Source organism: Dioscorea cayenensis, chromosome 16, assembly GCF_009730915.1.
Source record: "Dioscorea cayenensis subsp. rotundata cultivar TDr96_F1 chromosome 16, TDr96_F1_v2_PseudoChromosome.rev07_lg8_w22 25.fasta, whole genome shotgun sequence".
In the NCBI taxonomy this organism is placed as follows: domain Eukaryota; kingdom Viridiplantae; phylum Streptophyta; class Magnoliopsida; order Dioscoreales; family Dioscoreaceae; genus Dioscorea; species Dioscorea cayenensis.
Genome location: NC_052486.1, coordinates 14,577,952 through 14,603,424, shown reverse-complemented (window position 1 = coordinate 14,603,424; position 25,473 = coordinate 14,577,952).

The window sequence follows — 25,473 nt, the reverse complement described above, 5'->3', positions numbered from 1 at the left end:
TAATTTTTTTCTTAAAAATTTAAAAGTTTATAAATTTTGAAAAACATTTTATTATGTTTGAACAGCAATGGAGGAGTTACAAGCAAAAACTTAAAAAAAAAAAAAATCCATTATCAAGAACGTAGAATAAAAAAACAAGTATTTTTACTTAAATATTAAATAATACAAAATAATTCACAAACCTTAAACTGATTTCTAATCAACAGTATAGTTTTTTTAATGAATTGCTTGCCAGTTGGTATGAAATGGATCCAGCCATCCAGCATTGCAATCATTGTTGGGACCTATCATACTATAATCAAACCATTGACAAAGCTTTATATATATATATATATATATACAATATTTATATATAACTGATTTACTATTTATGCGCAAGTTGACTTTAATTTATATTAACATCAGATCTTGATATAATTTTTTATAAACATTATCAAATGCAAGATCTGAAATGCATATATTATACCGAATAAAACTGACTGGCTGACTAAACCTAAAACCAGTTTAAATAATATTGGTTTTTAATTGACTCATGATTTTTTCAAATATTTAAATACAAAAATAATCCAAAAAATATTACAAATTATGACATAATGAATTATAATTCACCAACATCACTTTGTTTGAATTATTACAAATTCAAAAAGAAATTTAATATTCCATCCATGTTGTTGGAATTAACATAATATAAAACTCAATTAATGATAAAACCTCGGCTACATTAGTTTATTGCTTGCTAACAATGTTAATAAATAACATAAATTTTGGCTCAATGTTTGTTTACTTGAATTGTTTGGCTGGCAATAAGTTACATGTAAATTGTTGTTTGATTTGATACAAAGATATGAATAAAAAATGTCATACTAACACTAGATTTAGTTTGGTTGCTTAATCCCAAGTTTTATGTTTTTGATAAAATTTTAATATTATAAATAAATATATTTAATAATTAATTTTAAAATTTTAAAATTTAATTTAGAAATATTTAACTTTTCCTAATATATATCACATCAAACTTAAGTTGTCTGTATAAAATAATTATTTTTTTAAATTCAATATTTGAAAAACAATGTTCTAGAACCTCGTATTTTATGGTGGTTCACACGAAAGTCATGCCGTGTGGGGATAAGCTCAATAATTAGATAAAATTAATATCACATCATTGAGCATATTCGCACCAAAAATTACAAATTAGAAGAGGGAGAGATAGTTTTCAAAGATTCCCACTCCATTCCGGCTTGCATCAACATCAAACACCATTATGTATACATATTCTTTAGCACTTATCCATATTGTCGTCTTATATATATATATATATATACATAATAATATATACATATATATACATACATTATATAAAGTTGATCCCTTACATCCCTTTCATGCCATTTCGAGCATCTTGATTGGTGTTTTTTTCATTTTTTTTGGAATTATTGTTATAATGATATATATATATATATATATATATATATATATATATACATATATACATTATATGATTGGGTCTTGAGTTTTGGAAAAATTCCCTTCCATGCCATTTGGAGTATGTTGATTGGTGTCAAATGAATTATTGTTATGATGATATATATATATATATATATATATATATATATACACACACATTATATGATTGGGTCTTGGTTTTTATATAAACTTCATGAAAATAACATGTTATAACTTATGTTATTATTATTAATTTAATAATGATATATATATATATGTATCATACTAAACAACATAAATTTATGTTTTTCCAAAATAAATATTTGATATCTAAAAAAATTATTTTTTTTGAATTATTGTTATGATGATATATATACATATATACATTATATGATTGGGTCTTGGGTTTTAAAATATATATATATATATATATATATATATATATATATCATACTAAACAAAATAAATTTATATTTTTTCCAAAATAAATATTTGATATCTAAAAAAAATAATTTTTTTCTAATTATTGTTATAATGATACATATATACATATATACATTATATGATTGGGTCTTGTAAAATTCCCTTCCATGGCATTTGGAGCATGTTGATTGGTGTTTTTTCAATTTTTTTGAATTATTGTTATGATGATATATACATAATTGGGTCTTGGGTTTTTTAAAAAACAAAAATATACAGAAAATAACTTATGTTATTATTATTAATAACTTAAATTTATATTTTTCCAAAATAAATATTTGATATCTAAAAAAATTAATATCATTTATAATATATATATATATATATCATATATACATATATACATACATAATATAAAGTTGATCCCCTAAGAGCTTTGACATGCCATTTGGAGCAATATGATAGTGCATGCAAATTGGTGGATTTTGAAATGCAAATTTTATTATGATAGATTGCATTGGAATGGATTGATGAGTCTTGAGAGGATGGTAGCCTAACTTTGTTTTTGTGTCTAACCTTTTATTATTATGTTAAAATTGATTGATGAAATTTGAGCTAACTCCTTGCCATTTGGAGCATGTTGATTGGTGTCAATTTTTAGAATTATTGTTATTATGTTAAATACATAGAATAAAACTCCATGCAAACATATGATGAATTTAGTCATTTTTTACAACCATCTTATAATGAAAATAAAAACGAATTTAAGAAAAGATAACTTATCATCTCCATCACATTATGTTTATCATCATAACTATTTTATCGATAAAAAGATTAAAATTAGAAGAATCCATCATTACCATGAGAAATTTGAGAAAGATTTGCAGAGTCAAAATTTTAACATAATTCTAACAACTTCAACAATAAGATAAAATAAGAGTTTAAATCAGTAAATATTGACAAATTAGTTGAGTACTAAAAATTTCATATGTTTTTGTCAAAAGTTTCTATGAAAACTAATACAAAAATAAATATCAAGTTCCTGATAATTATTGTTGATTGCCTACAATTTCATTGTAATAACAGGATTACATTTCATCTGATGAAGGAGTTGTAACAAAACTAAATTGGGAGTGCCAACAGCTTCAACGCTCCTAGATCAATGAAATGTGTGCGAAAAGACAAAGACATGAAGAACAACGTTATGAACATGTTTTCAACACTTAAATTAAAAACATCGTGAAGAACATGTTAGCCTAAGTCCAAACTTATTTTTCAATAAATAAATAAATTACTAAACAAATAAATGAATGAAACAATGAAATTTTAAACATTGCTTCAAAATTCCATTATAGATAAGATCCATTCATGAAGTTCCCTGTAACAAATTAAATTTCATATTTCCATCTACAAACTTAACTACAAAATCTCTTCACTAATCCATCTTCACCTAACCATTCATTACAAAGGATATCATCTACTCTTTTCGACCACACAAATGGCTCTCACACATCCCATCCCTCTTTTTTCCCATCCATTTACATTCAATACTCCATACGATGATCTTCTAACACATTTTCTTTGCAGAATACCATAATTATTTATCACCTATAATTACTGCTGCTTTCAAAATGGTTTTGAGGCATGATCAACTTTTCTAGTAGTCAACCATGTTGAGCATTATCATGCTAGAAGGACGTGTTTCCTGATTTTTGTACAAAAATAGTTCCAACATACCCAGCAAAATGACCTTTTAAAAGGCAGATTTGTTAGATATTGACGCTCGAATCCATTTTCCAACTTCATACAATCAATCTAAAAACAATGTAAAAATATATTGTCAATTTAAAGACGTTACTATAACTTATCTACCATGACTGATGATAAGTTTTGCACCAAACTAGCTTTCCAAATTGTCGTGCTCGACATAATTTTTTGGAAAACTCAATATACTCTTTTCATGTCAATATACCATAAATTATCAACTTTCTGCATTACTCGCCCAACTTTCTCGACTTTTTCGATGCTATGCATAAAAATTTCTTATAAGCTCTGAAAAAGATATATGTATATATATATACTCATAATTCAAAGAAGCAACTATGGCTTTTATGCTATGAGTAATTAATGAAATTACCAGCCATGTAATATTTTGAGATCATGAAGAGGTCTAGAAGATGTTGAACCAATAGATGTAACGATTTCTTCGATCAAATCTTGAGGGATGATGTCAATAAAAGACTTGCAATACTTCTCTCCAATGCTAACAAAATGAAAAAAATTATCATTAGTAATGTGCGAAAGAAAATTGAAGACAAACAATAATGAAAGCAAGCAATGAAGGAATATACATGGAGGAAAAAAAAATGTAGACCTAGAGAAGAAAAGAAAAACGTTCTAACAAACTAGAGAATAATGATCACTACAAATGCAAAATCCCAAACAAAGTTGTGATAGATGGATGTGTATATATATAGAAAAGCAAAGAAAATAACACATAATAAATGTATGTATATATATATATATATATATATATATATATAGAGAGAGAGAGAGAGAGAGAGAGAACAACATAATTTGGAAAATGCACATTCCCTTTGATATGAAAATACTATGGAAAATGAATTGACTTTTAAATGATTAGCTCAAACACAAAAGTAATATGATGATTGAAACAACAACTAATCAGTAATAGATATTTCTCAACCTTTGATATTATATCGCTAAGCCTATATAGTTTCTCTTTCACACTACATTATGTGTTCTCACTAATAAGAGCGACTAATGACTTGAGAAAATTCTTTGACCAAATAACTGAAAAAATATTTATTTTTCCATGTATTTATTTATTGAAAATATTGAAAATAAGAAACAAATCTTATTTTCTTGGACAACGCATTGAGAACAGAATCTTTAATATCTTTGTCGAAAGATGAAAACAAATTACAGAAAAAGTCATTTTGAAAAACAATGACTATCAACTGTTAAATTGAAAAAAAAGTTAAATATAGATGCCCTATAACAGCAAAATCCTATGACAAATGATATAACCATCTAATAGCTACGAAAAAGTCTTTTGTCAAATAAGCTCAAAGAAAAATATATGAATTGATGAAAAATTGTGATAATTAAAATCAAATCTTACCTCCTTAGACCAAGAATCGACAACAAAATCCTTGATATCTCTAATGACATATGCAAACAAATAACATGAAAAGTTTAGTCTGGAAAACCATGCCAGCAAGAAGAGGAAAAAAAAACAAAACACACAATCTCTCTCTATCTCGCTATATATATATATATATATGGATTTGTTTGTTATGTGTAACTATCCAAGTAAAATAACCACTTCATTAACTACTACTACTACTATGACACTCTCCCCAAACAATGCTTCACCATCAATGCCTAAGATCGGAAATACTACATAGTCCCGTCAATTTACATAAATTGTCATCCTTCCTTATGATTTTTTAATTATCAATGTTTTTCCCCTAACTATGATGCTTGCAATGAGTCTTTTATTCTCTTCTTAGCTAATATTCATTTGCAAAAATTGAGTGATGATATATGTGTACTTCAATTTGTAGTGATTCAATTTGCAAGGAGCTTGCAGAATACTTTCCGATGCCTAGGACCTATCATAACAGAAAGCCTATTTTTATACCTAGAGTGAATAAGGTAGAAGCTACAAGCAATAGAAAGAAACAGATGAGAATTCTAAACTCTAGAAAGCTCCAACTGAATAATAAATTGAAATCTACACGTAAGAAAATCCCAAAAGAATATCATGGAGGGTAACATCCACTTTAATCCTCCTTCCTAATAACATTTATTGCATCATAAGTTACATGTTAAATTCTCAAATAAGAATGATGGATAATGCATGAATTTTGACATGTTTTTTCTTCAGATCTAAAGAATTCCAAATCATTGAATCTTTGATAGAAGTACAGAAAAAAACAGATGAAATCATATTCACGAAAGCTTTGAGCGATCAAATTGAAATACAAAACAAAATGATGAGCAACTAGAGGTAAGTGTTGTGATTTTATATATATTGGAAATTATAGTAACTATGATATGTATTAAAATGTCCAAATGTTGAATATACCTAGAATACTTGCAGACATATAAGTACAAAAGAAAATGCAAAACAAATTATGTAAGTTTATGATGATGTACAATTAAATCAAGCACTAATTTTTATCACAAACAAAGATTAATCCATGATTCTTCTACAATTGGAAAAGATACTGCAAATGAGAATTGAAACACAAGGAAAGTACCTATATACAATGCTACAAAAAGCTCAAGAAAATCTCAACGTTGATATGAACAATACAAATTCAGATGTAGTTCTGTCAGACTTAAAGAAGATCAAAAAACAAATGGGAGAATCCAAGGTTATTGGATTAGGGGAAAAAAGCTATAGAAATAACTTCACAAAATCTCACAACTTAGCTTTCGCACCATATAAAGATAATGCAGTAACCGAAGCACAAGATACTAAGTAATCAACAAATAAACCCTCTGTCAAGTAAAATGCAAGCATAATAGAAAAAAACTGTTGTTATAATATAGTCCGATAAAAAAAAATCCGTATGTAGTATGTAGTTTTGTGTTTTTGGTTTTCAAACTAATGATATCCAAATCTCTTTTAATTGAATAAAAGCATCCTATAAATTGAACAATTATTTAGTTTTGCAACCCCATTTAGATTACAGTAACACAATTACAAATCCAAATAAGAACACATTTCAATAAGTTACAAATTCAAACAAGAGCACAAGTTACAAATTCAAATATAACTCTGGCAAACTTCACAGGGCCATGGACTTTGAAGAAAAAAAAAGTTCATTGGAAAAATTCAAAAAAAAAAAAAACCCTTCTTTATTTAATTCTAGTCTATCTATAATTTCTTTTTCGCATTTGTTTATAATCAGATTTAAAATAGCTAGACTCATTTTTGGTATTTGAGCTTCACTTCTTGCTCTTTGCCCATTATTTATTACAACACAATATATGTTATTCATTACTCCCATCCAATCAAGAAGACAATTCGGTGCGGATCTACACATTAATCATCGGGACCATTTGCTAGCTTATGGCAGGACTGGAATGTAATTTTTTTTATTATCGGGATCCAAAATTCTAGGGTTCGCTAGCTTTTGGCTGGATTGATATAAAAAATCTACTCTTCTTTTAAAAAAAATCTACTGTTTTTTAGATTATTTTTTAAAAAAACAAAATGTACAAATTTAAAACAAATCTACTCTTTTTTCATAAAATCTGACAAAACATGATGGATATCTTTGACTAAACATACAAAAATTTAATTTAAAAAATTAACCAAAGAAGAACAACGCAAGGTAACCATCTCTCTCTATATATATATGCATTTCTAATGTAGTAGTGGCTATCCCAAAAACAAATATATATATATATATATATATATATAATAACACCTGATAGAAATAGAGTACTCTTCCCACACAATCATCAGTCTCCTAGATCAAACATGGTAAGACTCCAGCAAAAAATACATATCATCAGCCTAATTTTCCTACGGTTCCAAGACCCTCTTTTGCTCATCCTTCCTTATTATTATTATTATTCAATTGTCAACCAGTTTGTTTTATTTATAGCAATAAAAAAACATATCATACTTGCAGCTTGAATTTATCTTTCCTTATTATAATTTAATGTAATTTGCAGTGTTAGTAAAGCAAAACAAAAGAAAGAGAATGAGTACATCCAAATTCAAGACAATTTGTGTTTTTTGCGGTGGTAATTTAGGAAAGAAAAAGACTTACCAAGATGTTGCTATTGATCTTGGCAAAGAACTGGTTTGGCTTCTTACTTTTACTTAATTTTAATTGCTTTTTTCATCACTCTCTCTTCCTTTCCATTGTTCTTTCTCTGTTATTGTTCTTTTAATCATATAGCCTACTCATTTGTGTATGCTCAACTACAAACATATGAAATAACCTTGCAAATCCCTTCAGGTGATGAAAAACATTAATTTAGTATATGGAGGAGGTAATATTGGATTAATGGGCTTGATGTCTCAAACTGTCTTTGATGGTGGAAGACAAGTTCTTGGGTATGCCTTATTTAAAAAATTTTTTTTAAAACGCCATGTATTTGAAAAAAACTTAAGATATTAACATTTTTCTCCATATACTCAGTATCATTCCCAAAGCTCTAATGGATAAAGAGGCATGGCAAAAATTTTATTGAACTTTATGACAAGCTATTCCAAGAGAAAAAAAAAACTCAAACCACAAATACCAATGCCTATTCAGTAATATATTATTTTTTTAAATTTGTCAGATCACTGGCGTCATTATAGGAGAAGTAAAACCAGTTACAGATATGCACTAAAGAAAAGCAGAGATGACTCGCAATTCTGTTGCTTTTATTGTTATGTCTGGTTAGTACATAACCTACATGTCATATTTATTATTTGCCCACTAACATTGTTTGATTTTGTTATCATTTTTTTATCATTCATTATGCACAAAAACACAAATTCACTCACAAGTCATGATATTGTTATTTTCTTAAAATAAATAACCAAAAATACAAAAAAAAAAACATAGACTAATTAATCTCAATTGGAATTGTTATACAGGAGGTTATGGCACTCTTGAGGAACTTTTTGAAGTGTTACTTGGGCACAATTAGGCATACATAACAAGCCGGTAATTCAATGGCAATTGTATGCGTACACAATGGAAATTATGAACAAATCATGCCAAACTCATTCTTTATTTTAGGTCAGATTACTGAATATTGATGGCTACTACAACTCATTGCTTTCTTTCATTGACTAAGCTGTCATCAACCCAAGTGCACGACCTATCATTATCTCTACTTCAAATGCAAAGAGGCTTATTGAGAAACTCGAAGTAATATTTAAATACTGAAGTCTGAAAACAATATTTACTAAATGTTACTTTCTTGATAATTATTATTGATTATTAAGAATTGTACTGCAATTACAAGACTACTATTCATATCACGAAGAAATTTCATTTAAACTAAATCGAAACTTTGAGCAGCTCAACCACTCCCAAGACAATGAAATTTCTACTTAATTAGAAAGATTTAATAAAAAACATTTGCATCAACTTTTGCCAGTTAAGAATGTCAAACTATATTTATAACGTCCTATTATAAGAAATTCTGGCTTGCGTAGCATATGACTAATGTTTTTGTTTAGCATTTTTTTTTAAAAAATGCATGTAAAAAAAAAAACCTTCTATTAAAAAAAAAGGTCAACAAACCTTACAACTAAACCTTCCTTGCCATCTTGACAAAACACACTAGGAAAACCTTGAAAATACAAAATTTACTGCAAATACAAAACTAATCTAACACTAAATTATTATATGCATGAATTAATAGACAATATTTTTTTTAAAAAAATCCTTTCACTAATACATTCTTCTTTTACAGGTCAAAAATACACTACAGATGAGAATTGAGACACAAAAAAAAAAATATTTACAAAAAAACAGAGGAACATTTCGACATGAATATCAACAATATTGATGCAAACAATGGATATAGAGAATATAATCTAGCATTAAATTATTCTATGCATTAGTTAGTATAGAATAAAATTTTTTATAGCATCTCAAATAACATCTTCACATGACTTAGAAAAACTTTCCCTAATACATTGTCCTTTTACAGGTCGAAAATAATGCTAACCTTGAGAAGGTAGGAAAAGGGTCAACCCCAAACTATTATCAGATCCATGGAGTTCGCTCATCGGAAAATAATGCCGGCAAGTCTCTTAAATCCAGCTCATCTCCCAAAATCTCATCTTTAGTAACTCTGATTGACCTCAACCTTCCTACTACCATGGATGACGACGTTGAACACTCCACTGTCTCTGATGCACATCCATAATGATAAACATGAGTGGAATGGAGTTGTTTACTTTTATGCCTTTTTTTTTAAAATTGTTTGGAGTTGGAGATGAGAAATTGAGCAACTTTTTGTTGTGTGCAATTCAAGTGGTTTTCTTTGTTAATATTATGATTATAATCTTTGAGTTAATTACCAAATTAAGTAAATATGAATGACGTCTCAATTAAATTGAGTAACTCTTCTAAACTTACTTGAGAATATAAATCAAGTAGGTGAATCCCTCACAACTCAACTTTACTACCATGAATGAAAAAAATATTGTAATTTATTCAATGTATGAAGAAATCCTTAATCAAATATATGATTTGTTTTTTTCAAACTTACTATATATATCATAATCAATATAAATTATCAACAAATGAAAAAAAGGAAAAAATAAATTAAAAAATGGAATAAATAAAATTACATAAAAATGGAAAATGCATATACAATTAAAGATCAATTTACTTTCACATATAAACCCGTAGCATCATCACCGGCCTCCCACACTAGTAATATTAATTTTATTTGATAGTATCCTAACTTTTTTCATTTGCTTTGTTTTAATTGATCTATTTTTTTTTCTTTTTATTTTTGAGTAATATGGGTCCCACGCCATTAAAAGGCATTTGGCTTTTTTTGTTTTTGTTTTTGTTTTTTAAGCTTTTTAAGAGATTTTTTTCAATGATATATTTGAGGAGGGAGAATGGAGGGCTCAAAAAAATTTTATATTTGGTTCTATAGAGGAGTGTCAATGGGTAATTTATTTATTTATTTTATTTGGTTAGAAGGAGGAATGATGAGAAATATAATATATATTTTACTAATTTTCTTTCATATAATTGATCATAATATTTTTTTATATATACCTAAGATTATTTTATACAAAATTTGTTAATATTAATATTAATATTAGTAATAATATTATTTGTATATTATTATTATACAAATAATAGTAATATTATTACACTAATATTATTATTATTCAATTTTTTATAATTTTTTTATAAATTTTATATTATTATTATAATTTTTTTAAAAAATATATTACTATTAATCTTCAATTGCCACATTAAAAAAATTAAGAGAAAAAAACAATATAAAAAATGAATTAAGATTTTGAAAGGACATTATGCTAATTTTTCAAATTGATGAAGGGTAATTTGGTCTTTTCATAGAGGTTAAAATATTAAATTTTTTTAATAGTCTCACCCCTCCAAAAGACCCTGATTTGGAAGTGTGGGATGTGAGGCGGTTTGGAGGGTTGAAACACCCCTCTAAACTCTTGTTCATCCTCCTTACTTCCTAACCAAATACACTTCACCTCTCCTAACTCCTTCTCACACTTTCAAAAACATCAACTAGATAAGGGGTTAGGGGCATTGTAGTGTTTCAGGTTTTCTTTCTTGTGTAGAGTGGTGTTGTTTGGTATTTCTTTGGTTGTCAATTCGATGTCTTGCTTAAATTTTTCTTGTTTGCAATTCGGGGCTTCTCACCAAGAGTTTCAGGTGTTTTTTTTGAAGGTTTTTGGGGTGTAAGGGCTGTGCACACGCCGCACATAACATGTGCGAGCTGTGCACAGGCCGCACAGGGGCCGCACACCCAGATAAAGGGGTGTGCGCCGCACATCCTTCTGCTTGGGGTGTGAAGCCACTATGCTGGCCGCACACCAGCCCACACTCACGCGACTTTAGTCATTTTAAGCTTGTTTTAAGCCCGTTTTCTGGCCTTTCAGCATGGTTTATAGGAACCACCATGGGTGCTTGCAATTGAAACATAGTTGCGTCCAAAGTGGGAATAACCACTTGAGGCACAATGGTGCTCCTAGCAAGGGTAGGCCCTTGAGCCACATTAGAAATATTGTTTGCTTTAGAAGCGATAAAATCAGCTTTAAGATTGTTGGACACTATCCTACTTGCGATATTAATAAACATAAAAATTATAAATGAACCAAAAATTTATACAAGAAGTGAGAAGACCCGATCCTAAAGACGAGGTGAGATAGAATTAAGGCCTGTATATCAAATAGTTTTCCTAAAGCTGTTTCACTATCCACTGGTGCTTGGGTTTGAACTAGCATCTGCTTCCCAAGATATAATGGTCTTCAATTGTAAGGTAGCACCACTTTACAACTCCAACGAACTAAATTATATGAGCTCTATCACATTGAACTTAGAACTTAAGCCTTTAAAGAGAAGGTGGGAGAGAAAGAAGGAAAATGAACTTCTTTTGTCCTAAAGTTAGAGAATGAATCCCTTTATAAAGGCTTAAGAAAAAGAGTTTGTCAGTATCATTGAAACTCCAAAATTAAATTTTAGAGTTTCAATAGTTAGACATGAAACTTAAAATTTAAAAGATTTGAAACCTTTTCGAATTAAGTTCTTTTAGAGTTATAAAAGAATTCTAAAAGTGGAAATAGCTTCAAATCATATGACAATTATTTAATTTTTTAAATTCCAATTCTTTAATTTCCATTCACTATTTAATTTTCTAACACATGTGATTAAGTATGACTTTCTATATTTTTATTCTAAATCTTTAATTATAGAGAGAGACCATTGTTAGTCACATCAATTCCTCTTTTATGTAACTCTTGCTTCTTTGTGGTTTAGTTAATGCTTTTAAGACAACTTAAATAATTATATATATTGAGGTGTGTGCTCTTTCAAATTGTAACTCATAGTTGTTGGGATGTTTTGGTAGGGTTTCAATTTGATATGGCTATAAATCATAAGGATGTTAGACATAACTAGAGTATCGCATACACAACATCTAAGCTTGTAAATGTATCATACCATAAAACCAATGTATAACATCTAATTAATATATCATATTAATTAAATAATTAATTAATAATGGAAGTAGGATCACTTATTTCTAACAACAGCAAATCAAATAGGATAATAAAGATTGAGATCTACACCTGAAAAAACCAAGCGCTTTTCCAATCTATTTCGCCCTCTCCATCGATAGAGCTAGGTATTCATAAGAACGTTATAGTAGTGCTGGTATTAATTCCAAAGTAGATTATTATCCAAAATATCAATTAGAATTAGTATAGAATTCAAATGATAATGTTATGGATCACTAGTTATTAAAATTTTCTTAATTTCAAATTGTTATAAAAATAATTTAAATCCGAATTAGATTTAAACTAATAAGAGATCGTGACAACATTGGCTGCTTGTATTTCTCAAGCAAGGCGATGCATAAGGATTCCATAGAAGTGTTTAACATTTGTGTTTCTATGTTGACATCAGTATTAAAACAACTTATCTCTTCTAATTTGTAGGGGAAGCTATATGGAAATTTAATAATATGTATATATTCTTTAAAAGAAAATATTGTATAGAAGTAATCATTGTTTTAAAAGAAAACACATCTATGGTGTGGTGAAAGAATAACAAATTTGAATCAGTTGTTAATTATTTTATTGTATTTTATACAAAAGTAGACAAGCCACCATGGTTCATGGGACCCCGCGCACACCTACTAGTCAACTCAGTCAAAGTGGTGGCCCTTTTACGTCTCCGATAGGTGGGGACACACGTAGTGTGCATGCACACTACGTGTGCCCCCACCTATAGGAGACGTAAAAGCATGTGCACACATACCGCAGATATCTCACCTAGCTGAGATGTAGAGTTAGCTCCTTATGCCCTCTCCCAAGAGATCTACTTTGGGTCTCCTCCCACACAACTAGAGATTCTTGTCGCTTGAGCTAGAGTTGTTTGGCATTCATTTTATTGTTAGTCTATGATATCTCCTTAATAAGTTTGCTTTTCTATTATATATTTATATATCTTTAGTCATATCTTTTCTTAATTCAAACATTTCAAACTCAGTTTAGAAAGCATTCTAAAATCAGACAATAAAAAAATAATAATTAAATGTTAAACAAAAGTAAGCAACGAACAAACTATTATCTATTTTTTTCTTAGTGAAATATTTGTTAAGTTTGTTTTATCCTATATATCAATAAGTGGTTTCTTCTAATATATTAATTTTAATATGAATTATTTTTAAAATAAAAAATAAAAAATTCAGTATCACCTATTTAATATCTCAAATTGGATTATAGTTCGCAAAAAAGCAATTTCATATACATTTAGGTGATCATGCTATAGCTTTGGTTGGAGGCATGGGAATGGAGATGTGTGCTCACAAGGGTAAATTTTTTAGGTGGGTACCATACTATAGTCATTTTTTATTTTGAATATCGAATATTAATTTGTGTTATTTTGGTCATTCAACTTTAATTTGTGTTCATCGGGAGGATATTAAGGGGGTTCCAGAGAGAATTTGATGAGATATATATTGGATTTGTCATTTCAACATCAGTTCGTTTATCATTTACATATGTAGATATACCACATCATCGAAAAGAGTCATGTGGTCATTCTTATTGATTAGCTTACCGAGCTGACATGGCATATGCCATGTCAAAAAAAGTGGCCACTTGGCCTCTTTAATGATATGCCACCTGGGTATACAGATGGAGGGACACTGACACACCCCTTGCGTGTGTGTACTGCAAGTGCACGGGTCGTCGAAGTAATAAAATACCCCGGTGAGTGGGTAGTCGAATCCACAGGGAATAGTTGTTCAGAAGCACAAAGTATTGCTATTTAGCTAGAATGAAAACCAATTTGTGATGTTGCTTCAAAATATCAATGCAAATAAAAGTAAAAGAGAGAAGAGAAAGAACAAGGAATAAAGAGAGGTAATCGATGGTAAAATGGGGTACTCAGACAATGCTCACTCTAGGACTATTTTTTGAAGTGCAAGACTAATATTATGCCTCCTAATTGAAGTTTAATGAGTCGTGGAGATCTATAGACACACGGTCCCAAACCTAAGGTCAACCGTGACTAGTCCTTTACACTACACCTCGGCGGAAAGGGATACTCTCAACGCCTCACACTGTGTAGGACTGCTTAAAGCTCTTAGGATTCCAAGTGATAAACCCTATTCCATAATATAGATCTAACCCATTAGTCTAGGCAAAAGACCCATAATTACGATTATGCCCCATCACTAAGGATTACTTCAACACTTCACTCTGTTGCTCGTGCAACTAAGCCCCAATGGAGTTTGTCTCTTAGCACTTCACTCTATCTCGACCGCAAAGAACTCTTGGAACGTGGAGATAGGATAAATCACGTTGGAAGGGAAAGGGGATGTTCCGCTATCTCTCGATTCACGCTCTCAACCCTCTTCAATCTTGCTAAGTCTAACCCTAATGAAGTTGTCACCCTTTCATAGGATTACCTAGATAGATTCTCAACCTTAGTGTCACTCTAAGGGAAAATCAAATAAATAGGCACACAAGATTGAAACTCAATTAAAACATCAAATAAAGGAAACATAATAAGAGTCAATGAAACAAGATCATCCTAAGGTTTACAAGTCCAAGCACCCACTAGGGGTTTAGCTCTCTATGGAGCAATACAAAATCAACAATGAAACCAAAAGTAAGTGTAAGCAATCCATAGAGATAACCCCCTTGGTGTCCGTGTTGATGGTCTTGAAGAGCCGCCTCATCTTCTCCAAGGACACTTTTGTCAAGCCTAGGGTACACCTCGCCGAATCGATGCTGATGAAAGCTCCCCCAATAGCTCTCCTCCAAAGGAAATCGATGTCGAATGCCATAAAACAGCTCCTAAAAACCCTCAAAAACCTCTCCAAACCCTAGCCGCACTCCTCAAAAGATAGACAAAAGATAGGAAGAAGATCCCCAAATAAAACTATTAAAGCGGTATTTATAGGACTGAAATCGGGTATCCACACAGGTGTATGGAATTTCCACACGGCCGTGTGGATTTTCAGGTTGCGTTTTCTTACACGCTATAAATAGTAACTGCTACAGTGGTTTTGCTGTAGTACTTTGCCAAAAATACTCCCGAATTTATTTTCTTCATCGAGGGCGCATGATTGGGTACACATCCATGCAGTAGATTGTGTCGCATCTTCAATTAAACTACATTGATAAAGCTTTTAAAAATGTTACACAAGTTGGAACACATGAGTGTGACTGCCTTTGTGCCCCTCCAATTTGTATATTCAATTGAGCATTTTGGAGGTTGGCACACACCCACATGTCTATGATCACAACTTGTGCCTTGACCCTTGTTCGATACAAGAATTCCATTAACAATCGCGTCCACGATCTACTTTTGCTTCCTTTCTTCCATACTTTTCTCCATAACCCTAAATACACAAAAGAACAAAATACACATGATTGAGCTATTAAATCTGATAAAAGTAATGCTCAATATAAGAAAAGGATACTTTGTATTACTTATACACAAGCACTTATCAAACTACCCCACACTTAAGCTTTTGCTTGTCCTCAAGCAAAAATAAAACATTAAAGCATTTAAGAAGGAAAATTGAAAGTGTTTGGCCTTAGGTTCACCAAAAGTGTGCAAAAGAAACATCTAAAAGTAAGGAAAAATTCAAACACCAAATAAGAGAAATTATTGCTCTAGCTAAAAACTTGAATCGAAAAGGACAAAAACCCGATATTGTGTAAGCGTGTGTAAACTCACTCAAGTCAACCCAAAATGTACTCCTCAAAGCTCTTATTATGAGGGACTTATTTATATAACACAAAAAAAAGGTAGTAGCTTCACACATCATCTAAGGTAGCCCTTTCCTAGGTGGCTGCCAAGGTGGCTTTCACACTTTCGAGGTGGTAGCTCTTTCTACCGGGGTAGTAGCTTTCACTCATCCTATGAGATAGCTCTTTCTCTCATTAGGGCATAATTAGTATCCGAATTATGAGAGTAGCTTCATACTTCATAGGTGGTAGCTCTTTCTACCCCCAATGCACAAACAAAACAAACATCTATTTATTTATTTATTTTATGAAATTCAAACAAGAAACATGCTAAAACAGTCCCTTAAATATTGAACTAGAGATTCCACAAGGTTTAATGAATGAGTAGTGCAACAAAAGATAATCGGGCAAAAATTCCCTAAAATTCAAGTAAAACTAGAGCATGATAGTATTAAATGTTAAAAATTCTCCTAAACTTAAGAATACAACCATTGCAACTAAGGTGAACCGCCATTGTCTACATGACCATGAGCAATGAACGCATAAGTATAGATCATGTGTAATGTAAACCCGCCCCTCACACACACACATACACACACACACAAAAGATGTACATTGCCTCAATGTACTCATGCAAGCATAATAAAGATGTAAACGATAAAAACATGTGTGTGAAGATGGGCAATTGAAACAATACTCCCTTGAACTCCTAGTGTTGCATTTGGTGGAGCTAATTTCATTGAGAGTTGAGTTCCAATGGGTTATGGAGCACACAGGGCCATGTGGAATACCACATTGACCGTGCGAATGACTAATACTCAATTCCAAGACTCACAAAACCATTTGCATGTATACACAAGGGGGTTCAGTAAAGCTTAACAAACAAAATAAAATCAAGTCTATAAAGATAAAAATGAAATACAACTCGATACAACTAATAAGCAATAAGATAAACTTAGAAGGAAGATCCTTTAGGAGTGATACAAGTCCAAAATAATGTACTGAAATAAAATAGCAAAGCATAAAGACAAAGAAACATAAAGACGCCTCAAGCGTCGGTGTCATCTACTGCTGGTGCTGTTGCTGCTGCTGGTGATGATGCCGGTGCTGCTGGTGGTGATAATGGTGATACCTGTGGAGCTTGAGGTCGCATAACAAAAGGCGAGGTCACATCTCGCTCAAGTAACTGCTGTAATGTGTCGAGACGCGCCATCTCCTTGGCATGGTTCGTAGCCTATATCATGCATACCCCAGCTAGATTTGACTGCAATACCCCTACAGCACTCTCGAGCCTCTCAAAGTGATCATGGGCTCGAGATGGAGAAAATATGCTCACTGGAGGTGGCTCTTGTGCTGCAAGGGTGCATTTGTCTCCATCTGCTCCTACTATAGCTGAAGAGCAGGCTGTGAACCCTCGGCGGCATCACCCTCACCCTCGGCCATCTCCGGTGGTAACATGATCATCACATACATGCCGTCTCTATACCTTCGCACCACGCCCATCAAACGCATCATCTCTAGGCCGAGGGGAGATGGCATAGTGATCTTCTCGGACCCTCTAATTGCGTCAAGCATACCTATCCCCATGATGAGTCTAGTAATATAGGGGCCTGAGAATAGCACTCCAACCCTGGCATACTATCCTTGATGACACAGCTACTCTACCATGATGTGTCCCAGGTGGAGTGGCTTGTTCTGTACCATTGAATATAAATAAAGCAACTTTTGGCAACTGAGAACTCTGGTGTTATCACCATGGCCATTCACTGATCTGCTGAGAACGACGTGAATATATCTGTAAGATAGTCAGGAGAGGCACGTCGCCTTAGAAATCCTAGGCTCGTACTGTCCCTGGCCACACAACATCCTATAGGCACGCTGCGGAGTCAAACTACCAGGATAATCCGTTGAAAGCTGCTCATAATCCTCAGTATCAATGTAGTCCTCGTTATATAATCCAAGTCGAACTGAAAACTGTATTACACTCATGCTATAGTACTGTCCAAAAGCTTTAAACTGAATGTCGTTAATACTAGTGAAGCTGCTATAAGATCGATCGAACTCGAAAGACGCGAGAACCTCCAACGTTAACATACGGATAGCCGGCTCTCGAATAGACAATAATCGTCTCCAATTGCCCTCTAATAGGAGCTCATCGACCTCATCTGCCATCTCATCGCCCAACTGAATCTCTCGTAATGCACTCAAGTTAGGGAAATGTGACTGTTCAAACTTGAGATTCGACAACCGCTCGAAACGTGCTTGATGTTCTGGAATTTGGGGGCTATTCCTGCATCTCATCGCCCAACTGAATCTCTCGTAATGCACTCAAGTCAGGGAAATGCGAGGATGTTTGTTGGCCAATTTCTTCAATTTGGGGGCTATTCCTGCAAGAATTGAAAAGAAACTGATCAAATTAAACTTGAAAAACAATTCTGCAGAAATCCACACAGTCGTGTGGAAATTCCACACGCTCGTGTGGATCTTCGGGGGGTGTGATAACAGTGTGGCCAAAGCTTGAGAAAAATCTAAAATACATCACATAAAGCTTCTAACCACATCATATAAGCATTCACCCACACTATGAACATGAAATCCAAGCAAAATCTACCGCATTAAGCAAAAGTAAAGAGAATGGGCGAAGAAAAGAGAAAGGGAGAGCTTACTGACGAAATGAGAATCAAAAGCTTCGAATAAAACCGGAAAGCAACCCTAAAACTCTTTAAATAGATGGAGAGAGAGTCTGGAAGATGAATGGAGAAGTTCTTTGAGTGTAAAAATGTTTAGAAATGAAGAGGCGCAATTAGATTTTAAAGAATAGTCGCGGCTCTCTGTGTTCTGTACATCCACACGGGTGTGTGGAAATTACCCACGCCCATGTGCCTCCATAATTGAGTTTCACAGGGGCATCCACACATCCTTGTGTGCTCTCGGGATAACCATTTTGGCCTCTGAATGCATCCACACAGGCGTGTGGAAATTCCCACGCCCGTGTGCCCGACCTACAGGGGCACCCGCATGCCCATGTGGCTTCTTTATTCTCCCAAAAAATTTCTCTAAGTGTTCCACACGCCCCTGTGAAAATTCCACACGGGCATGTGGAAGTTCACAAAGGGGCTCACAGGAGCAACCACATGCTCTTGTGTGCTCTCGGGATAGAGATTTTTCTCTGTAAAGTATCACACGGGCGTGTGGAAATTACCCATGCCCGTGTGCCACCCACAAGGTCATCCACACGGCCAGCTACACGTCCTTGTATCTTCTTGGGATGGAGACCTTTCACTCTGCAGAGATCCACAAGCCCTTGTGACCATTACAAGGTTGCTCAGAGGGGCATCCACATGCCCATGTGTCTTCTCGGGATGGAGAAGTTGAGTTCTGAACAGAGACACATGCCCGTGTGGAAATTTCACATGATAGTGTGTTTTCTCTTTATTACTGACAAAAACTTCAGACTCTACAAAACAAATCTGCAACACCATTATACTATATAGAGACTACAAATATAGTGAATAACTGACCAGAGACACATGAAAACATGCTCAAACGACCTAAAACTTCACCAATCACATTGAAGCACGATAAAACACCAATGGTCCACAAGAAAAACATAGCAATAGCATGTAAAAATCAAGACACCAACACTTAAAGCTTTTATTCATGCAAAAACTAAACTGAGACCTATAAACACAGTAAAGACTTGGGTTGCTTCCCAAGAAGCGCTTGTTTAATGTCACTAAGCTTAGCGTACCTGAACTTACCTTACGGGGGCTCATGGAGAAAGAATACTTCCTTTTCATTGCTACTAACCTCGCTAGCAAAGTAGGGTTTAAGTCGATGTTTGTTTACCTTAAATTTGCCTTTCTCTGGATGGGTGATTTCAACAGCTCCATGAGGTGATACTTTGAGTCACAGTGTATGATGGCCCAAACCATCTAGACTTAACCTTCCCTGGAAACAAACGCAACTAAGAATTGAACAATAGAACCTGATCACTAACTTTGAACTCTTTCGGTAGCTTGATATGCTTGTCATGCCACTTCCAAATTTTTTCCTTGTAGATTCTAGCATTCTTGTATGCCTTCAAGCTCTATTCATCCAACTCATTGAGATGAAGCATTCTTTATTTCCCCGCTTTGCTCAAGTCAAAATTCATTGCCTTGATCGCCCAATATACTTTGTGCTCAAGTTCCATAGGCAAGTGACACGAGTTAGCATAAACCATGTTATAGGGAGTGATTCCTATTGGAGTCTTGTACGTTGTTCGATGAGCCCAAAGTGTGTCATCCAAGCATTCTGACCAATCCCGCTTCCCTAGTTCTACTGATTTTGTCAAGATCTTGTTGAGTTCTCTGTTAGTGACCTCCACTTGACCAGTAGTCTATGGGTGGTAAGGAGTAGCGAGGCGGTGATGCACTCTATAATGATTCAAAACTTTTTCAAGCTGAGTATTACAAAAATGAGTTCGTTGGTCACTAATACTAATACACGGGGTCCCAAATCAGGTAAAGAGCCTCTTCAAAAATTTCACCATAGTTCTAGCATCATTAGTAGGCAAAGCTTGAGCCTCCACCCATTTGGAAACATAGTCGACGCCCACCAGAATATATTGATTACTATTAGATTTTGGAAACAACCCCATGAAATCAATACCCCACACATCAAATACCTCGCAAAATTGCATCAGATTCTCAGGCATTTCATCCTGTCGAGAAAGATTTCCTGCTCTATGACAATTATCGCATCGAAGAACAAATTGGTGAGCATTTTGAAACAAAGTTGGCCAATAAAATCCACCAGCCAAGGCTTTCTTAGCAGCTCTACTTGAAGCATAATGCCCTCCAACAGGTCCTAAATGACAATGTGCAAGGATGTCCCATCTTTTTTCCCTTGATACACATCTACGAACCACATGATCTGCACTAATGCGAAACAAAAATGGATCATCCCAAAAATAATTCTTTAGATCACTGAAGAACTTTTTCTTTTGTTGGAAGGTGAGTTCTTGCTTAAGAACTTTTCCCGATAAGTAATTTGCAAAATTTGTGAACCATGGAGTGTCACTTGATGCCTAACTCTGGACTGAATATAAGTGCTCTTCGGGAAAGAAATCATTAATTTCTTTGTTTGATGGCTCTTGTCCTTCATAACCCTCTAATTAAGACAAATGGTCCGCAACCACATTTTCGGCATCTCTCTTATCTTTTATCTCCATATCAAACTCTTGCAAAAGAAAAATCCATCAGATCAACCTTAGCTTGGTTTAGCATTAGCCTTATTCATGAGATAACGAAGTGCCGAATGATCTGTAAATACAGTGACCCAAGAGAAGATGAGGTACGGTCTGAACTTGTCAAAAACAAACACAGCTGCTAGTAACTTTTTCTCTGTGGTTGTGTAATTATCTTGAGCACTTGTAAGAGTTTTACTAGCATAATATATTGGTTGGAACTATTTACCCTTCCTCTACCCCAAAACTGCTCTAATAGCATTGTCAATCCCCGTCCCATGGGTCCCACACGTAACATACCGCCATGACAACCTAGGGGAGGTCAAACACCTGCCTCAACCCTAGATCACTGTAAGGCTAACCTGTTCTCCACACAATACCACTATAATCACAAGGAATAACTTAACAATATATACTTATAACAATTATCTTACCCATGTTTAATGGATTGACACCAAGGTAATAAGTATAAATAACCACACTAAAATAAGGGTAGCAACAACAACAATGACAACCAAAACAAGTCCAAAAATACAGAGTATATCATCTCCTGAGTGACATAAACCAGACTGACATATCAAAGTATTTCAAATAAGGAAAGATGTAATAGAATTCGACAACACATAGTGGATCCCTGATAATACATGACAAGGAATAAGCAACATACACAACTCAAAATGGGAAGACAGACACAACTCTTGCCAAGCACTTCATGCCTCTACCCTTACGTTGTGCTATCACATGGAAGGAAGAAAGAGAGGGTGAGTAACTAGGTTACTCAGTGAGGGGCTAAGCATGGGATTATAACTCCAGAATGATCATATGAAAATAAAATATCATAAGAAAATTGTCTCAACTGTTAATAAGTATAAAATTACTTTAATAACAATTATCACATAAGAGTATACGCTTTCTCAATAAAATGCAAAAATAAAACCCCTTTGAAACCATTAAGAAATATATATTCAATTCTCAGTCCAATATTCACACATTCTCTTTGATAGCTTCAGGAGCCAAAATTCTTAGAGATACATAAATCAATAGATCACAATAATCAATAGTATTCAAATGGTCTCGAAAACTCTCCATCGCTAACCGTGGCCTCGGTTAGATCTGGAGCTACCAAGATGCGTGTATCTTGGCATTAGCCGCTGGGAAGTTCGTGTGGTGAGTTTGAACAACCCAACTATATCCAAGTCAGGCTCTACTGGTAAGTGCTTATGTATAAGTGATACGAAGCATACTTTTATTATATTGAGTATTACTTTTATCAGATTTTATCGCTTATTTGTGTGTATTTGTGTTCTTTTGTGTATTTAGTGTTGTGGAGACAAGTTTGGATGAAAGAAATCAAAAGTAGATCGTTGACACGATTGTTGATAAAGTTCTTAGATTGAACAAAGGTGAAGACACAAGTTATGTTTACTTGAATACACAAAGTGGAGGGGCACAAAGGCAGTCACTCTCATATGTTCTGACTTGTGCAACATTGTTAAAAGCTTCGTCAATGTGGTTTCATTGAAGATGAGATGCGATCTACCACATGGATATGTGCCCATTCATGTGGCCTCGATGAAAAGAGTGGATTCGAGAGCATTATGGACAAAGTACTGTAGCAGTTACTATTCATATCTCGCAGGAAAACAATTTCTCGAAATCCACACGCAGTGTGGAAATTCCACACACCCATGTGGATGACTGATTCTAGCCCTATAAATACCACTTTGAGAGTTTTATTTGGGGATCTTCTTTCTATCTTTTGCCCATCTTTGGAGGCGCTCGCAACTAGGGTTTGCAGAGGCTTTCGCTAGGTTTTTGGAGCAGTTCTACGGCATTCGACATCGAGTTCCTTTGGAGGAGAACTATTGGGAGAGCTTTCGTCAGCATCGATTCAGTGAGGTGTGCCCTAGGTTTGACAAGGGAAACTTTGGAGAAGACGAGGCAGCTCCGCAAGACCATCGATACAGACTACAAGGGGGTTTTATCTATGGATTGCTTGCACTTATCTTTGATTTCATATTTGCTTTTGTATTGCTCCATGGAAAGCTAAACCCTTAGGATGATTTTGTTTCATTGATTCTTATTATGCTTCTTTAATTGATATTTTAATTGAGTTTCAACCTTGAATTCTTGTTGAATTGATTTTCCCTTAGAGTGTCACTAGGGTTGAGAATCTATCTTGGTAATCCTTATGGATAGGTGACGCTACAGTAGAATTAGACAAAGCAAGGTTGGAGAGGGTCAAGATGGTGAGTTGAGAGGTAGTGGTATGTCCTCTTTCCCTTCCAATGTGATTTATCCTACCTCTACGTTCCAAGAATTTTTTGTGGTTATGATAGAGTGAAGTGCTAAGAGACAAACTCCACTGGGGCTTAGTTGCCCGAGCAACAGAGTAAAGTGTTTAAGTAATCCTTAGTGCTGGGGCTTAATCGTGACTAGAGGTTTTTCGCCTGGACCAAAGGGTTAGATCTATATTAGGGAAAAGGGTTTATCACTTGGAATCCCTAGAGCTTCAAGCAACCCTACACAGTATGAGGCGTCGAGAGTATCCCTTTCCGCCGGGACATAGTGTACGGGTTAGTCACAGTTGACCTTAGGTTTGGAACCATATGTCTTTGGATTTCCACGACTTATTAAACTTCAATTAGGAGATATAATACTAGTCTTGCACTTGAAATAATAATCCTAGGGTGAGCATTGTCCGGGTACCCCATTTTACTATCGATTGCGTCTCCTTATTCCTTTTGCTTGTTCTCTTTCCTCTTTACTTTTATTTGCATTGACACTTTGAATCAGCATCATAACTTGGTTTTCACTATAGTTAAGTAGCAATGCTTGAGTTTCTGAGCAACTATTCCCTATGGATTCGACTACTCACTCACAAGGGTATTTTATTACTTCGACGGCCCGTGCACTTACGGTACGCAAATGCAAGGGGTGTATCATCTACGCTCCCACCTGAAATGGCATAACCGGTTTGACGGTTTTCCACGCCACCTCTACTAGGTCGGCCCGTGGAAACCATCCACTTCTTAATATAGTAAGTACTGGAGCTCGGCACCCATGTCACCATTAAAACATTTAAATAATAATCCAGCCTGTAGGCTCAGTATACATCAACATGATAACGTAATTCTCATTTAAGAGATCATAAGTGTTTACAATTGCAATTCTCACTCCAAGAGTGAATAGCTTGTTTATAATGTTTGCCATGAAATAATTTTCATCAAGAACATCATTCAAAAGTATCTTTTGAAAAAATACTTCAAAGATTTCATCATCACAGTAAAATTCAACTCAGTTTCCACATGCCTTTTTGGTCATCATAATAAGAGCATCAAATCTCTTTAAAAAATGCATAATTTGAAACATATATTTCAAAACATAGGGTTTCCAAACCACAACAATATATATACACTTTGCAAATATCCATGTAATACGCTAAATCATAAATCACCATGATTTCTAAACTCCATGTAAAACTTTTAAAGAGATTTAGTAATGTGGGGTTTCTCATTCGAAGGCAAGCAACTTAAATATTAAACAAACATGCGTGAATCATAGTCCAAACTTTAGTAAATCCCACTCACAAACTTGGTGAGCTAGAAACCTCCGGTGTTACTTCTCTACAGGCTCTTTGCCCTTGCTTGAAGTTTCTCCTGCTAGAAGTAATTAAACAAACCGAACAACATCATTAACTAGATAATTGAAATGAAGGAAAATGCTCAAAATGGGGAAATCATTTCTTCTAGGGTTTTCTAAACTCTCTAGCTAGAAGGTATAACAAGAATAGATCTCACACAACCCTTAAAACCAACAAGGGAAACAAGAATAACCAAATTTGGTTCAGTACTACAATAACCCCAAAATCAAGGAAGAAGAAAGTTCAAGGGTT